This window comes from Buceros rhinoceros, unplaced genomic scaffold (genome assembly GCF_000710305.1).
Source record: "Buceros rhinoceros silvestris isolate BGI_N320 unplaced genomic scaffold, ASM71030v1 scaffold12235, whole genome shotgun sequence".
NCBI classification, from domain to species: domain Eukaryota; kingdom Metazoa; phylum Chordata; class Aves; order Bucerotiformes; family Bucerotidae; genus Buceros; species Buceros rhinoceros.
The window spans coordinates 72,805-76,614 of record NW_010411261.1 but is presented as its reverse complement, the minus strand read 5'-3'; the positions used below and the strand labels follow the sequence as shown (position 1 = coordinate 76,614).

At 48.3% G+C, this 3,810-nt stretch overlaps 1 protein-coding gene across 2 annotated transcripts in view; it reads left to right on the top strand.

The window, feature by feature from the left end:
* PDE1C (phosphodiesterase 1C, calmodulin-dependent 70kDa) overlaps positions 1–3,810 on the top strand; it is a 64,320-nt gene that overhangs the window by 58,190 nt on the left and 2,320 nt on the right. The window lies entirely within an intron of this gene.

Here is a 3,810-nt window from a genome sequence, read left to right as displayed (position 1 = left end):
GGAAGACAAGAAGAAATCACCAAGAAAAACCCCCCAAACTTCAAGCAAAGCAGGTAAAAGGTTTTGCTCCAGATACTTTCATCAGTGGCTGCTGGGTCAGCAGAGGAGGTATGGTGGGGCTCCATATATAGATGCCAACGTGCAGTGGCGTGTTTCTGTGCTGTTTCAGTTCTCCAGGCTGCTCGTGGTGTGATGCTGTCTCCCACACCAGCAGATTGTTTCCCCAGGCACAGCTGCAGCCACAGCTTGGGCGTGAGGAAAAGAACGAGCAGGAGTGTGAGGGTTCACAACCCTGTGTTGCCTCAGTAAAAAAACGTGCTCCATGGGTTACCGACCCGCTCGGTAACAAGAGTGGGCGATCACCGAAAGTAGAACTTCAACCTCGGAGCAGCATGCTCCCAGGAGGACTCCCAGGTGTCTAACCCAAGACAAGCTTTAGAGAGAAAGCATGGAACAGGGTGTGTTGTAAATACATCCTCTTAACTTGTGGAGTTTCTCATCACGAGCAGTGACAATGTAGTGTGACCGGGACTGGCAGTGACAATGACCTGTACGAATTGCCTGTTTCTCATAGGGTCCCAGCAGCTCTGAAATTCTCACATGCGTATTTACAGGGGAGGCTACTGCTTTGGATGTTTTCACCCAGAATTTTCTTGCAGGTGACGTTTAGAGGTCTTGTGCTTTGGAGGGATTTTGGCTTTTGATTTTTGGAGAAAAAAACGTTTTGTTTTTAAGGAAAAATTGTGGAAGATTCAGGTCACATTTCAGCCGTAACTCTTATCTAATGTAAACTCATCTAGTTTCAAAACTAGCTCGCTTTTTATTCATTTTGGTCTGTTTGCATTGGCCCCTTGTTTGGCAAGCAATGTTTATACAGAGTTTTTCATCCATGTCTCCAACGCTATACCACTTTTAGCCCATTGATCCGTTAATAAGTACCCGGAAACAGCAAATCCACATCCTTCTTATGCGTGACCCTTGTTCTGAGCATGCAGACCACCACCAAAATAAGAAAGTAGAGCACATAAATGCAGAAGAAAGGGGTTTGGCATAAGCTACCAGGTACAGCTTGGGGAATTATAACATTTATTCCACTTTAGAACGATCCAATCTAGGGATCTTTTAACTGTTGTCATTAGAAAAACAGCCGTAGGGAGGATCCACCTTCAAGAGAAGGGGAGTGACCAACCTAACAGCGTCCCTTTTCACAAAAGGGCACTGGATTTGTTGCCAGTCCAGCCTTACTTCCAGCAGCGGTACTCGCTGTGGCGATCTCGGGCTGAATTGTCGGAAGGTGTGTTCTGTCTGTCTGGCGCTTACAGAAATGACTAACTGTGTTTGAACTCTCTCTTCGTTACACACCTCCCACCTCAGCGTGTTTGGCACCAGTTGGTTTTGGGAGCCAGTGGGTTTTCTCTGTTTGGCTGTTCAACGCTGGTACCTTCCTACCCGTGGCCGGTTACTGTGATTTACACACCAGACTCCGTACTCAGGTCGGGATTGCCGACCAGCCCTTTCCGTGCAGCTGTTTACACTGTGTGATGGGGAGTGGATCGTAGTGCAGCATTTCCCGTGCATGTAGACCAGTGACGTGTTTTGTTTACAGCCATTATGGTGGTGTTTCTTTATGCTCTATATAGATCATGTTTTGGGGGGTTGTTTTTGCTGGAAGCAGCCACTAATTAATGTGTAGTTAAAAAACAGTCTGGCGTAAACACACACACACGCAAATTCTAATTGAGAAAATGTTAGTCTTGCTGGTTTTTCTGTGAATTGCAGGCGGAGTCTTGAGTAAAAAGGGGAAGCTATTGCTTTGGGTTTAGTCTCACTTCTGGAGGAGTGAGGCTGACGAGAACAGGCATGTGTTCGCCTGATCCCATCTGTCTCTTTGCTGGCAGGTTGGTCAGTCCTCCCCATCGCTAACTTTTGAATCTGTGCCTTATCAATTTTAAAGTGTGAGAGAGGAAGAAAAACCCAAGAGGTCACAAAGCTGGGGAAGTTTACGAGGTTAGGTGGCTGCGTGAAGGAGAGAGCCCTGGCAGTGCTCCCTCCTGGGCTTGGCTGTTGGTGAAACCAGAACCCCCTGGCAGCTCAGTCACATCTCACAGTGCTGTGGAGAGCCCAGCTGCCGTGGGCACGTCTGCTGCCTCCTGGAACGGCTCCTTTTTCTCAGTGCAAAGAGGATGAATGGACAATTTCTCAAGGAGGCGTGCACTTTGGCTGGTGAGAAAGCACAGCAGGGGAATTGATGTACCCAGAACTATTATTTACTGAGTGACCACATTTTTCTTCCTGTGGCTTTGAAAGTCTTCTTCTGTCAGGGTCCTGGGGGTCCTCATAGGCCTCAATGGCTGGGACTGGCCTCCCCTGGGACCCCCACCCACACCATCTCTTGCCAAGGGCCCAGGGGATGTGTCTCAGCTCACCCTGGGACCTTCTGTCTCAAGTGTGGGACATGAGGGTACCTTCATGGAACACAAGCAGGTACTTGGCCAAAGGAGCCTGGCAAGAGGCCGTGCTCAGTGCTGCAGAGGAAGGCAAAACACCCCCCTGTAGGCATTAGCTAGCCCACCGTGGGGGGAAGAAGTCTTCCTCCCCCAGCTGCAGAGCACAAGAGGCCATCTTTGTGGTGCGTGAGCAGCAGGCAGGAACCCAGCCACGACGGAGCAGAGGAGCCCTGACAAGTGCTCAATGCTGCAGAGGAAGGGGAGAAACCCCTGATTCCAGCTGGCGATGGGCTATTCCCTGAGCATGTGAGGAAGACCTGCCCCCTCATCCTGCAGGCTGGTCACGCCTCCGAGGAGATGCCCAAACTCTATCCTCCCTCAACCTGGAGCGATGGCTGGGTCCTTTTCCAGAAGCAGTGGCAGCAGCACGGCAGGGGACTGCCGCCAGCTTGGGGGCAGATGTGAAAGCTGCGCAGCCTGTGTGGGTTTTCCCCCTTCCAAGTTTCCTGTTTTCTTTCCCCACCACCTTTTCCTTTCCCTCCAGTACTAGATGCCACCAGTGACCACTCACATCCCATTTGCAGATGTGGGTGCTCAGCTCACTGTATTCCTAATAGTTTTCAAAGGCAAATTGTTTCCCAGCAGGTGTCCGTGAGTAAAAACCATGCTATTCGCTCAGTGACTGCAGCGATGACATTAAAGCAAACGACATTTCAGTGCCCTTTTTGAGGGGACATGGCTTTTGATTGAATGGAAATGTTTATATCCATCTGCTTTAGAATGCTTCAAAAAAGAAAAGAAAAGGGTATTTGTGTTTTGCCTTGTTTTTTCTGTTCAGAGCGGAATTGCTATGAAACAACAGGAGTGTTTGTTACTATAACAACTTCCAGCAGTTTGAAATAGTCTAGATGATCGTATAGCGTTTCAGTCAGTAAGCGTCGTTGGCAATAATTTCGTCCTTATTGCAATGGGGCAAAAACTATTGCAAAACAGTGTATTTCATGGGAATTCAGTGGCTCTAGGAAAATTTCAGTTAAAATTTTGACCATACAATAATTCTTGTAATGTCCGTCATGCTCAGTTAACTGAGCACAGAGTCCTCAATAAACATTTTTCTCCTGTTCAGATCATCCGTGAGATTAAAGTTCTTGGCATTGTCTGGGCTGTTAGTTCAAGCGATCATCAGCAGAATAGTTGGGTTTTGTGGGGCTCTCATGTTGACCTCACCCAGTGGATGCATGGCACATCTTAGGCTCAGTTTAAAGGCCAGAACCTGTGGCGGTATTTGGTACTCCTGTGGTTTCTTGACTCATAAACGAGTGGTTTAAACTGTGACAAATCCTGTATGTTTGTTGACCCACCC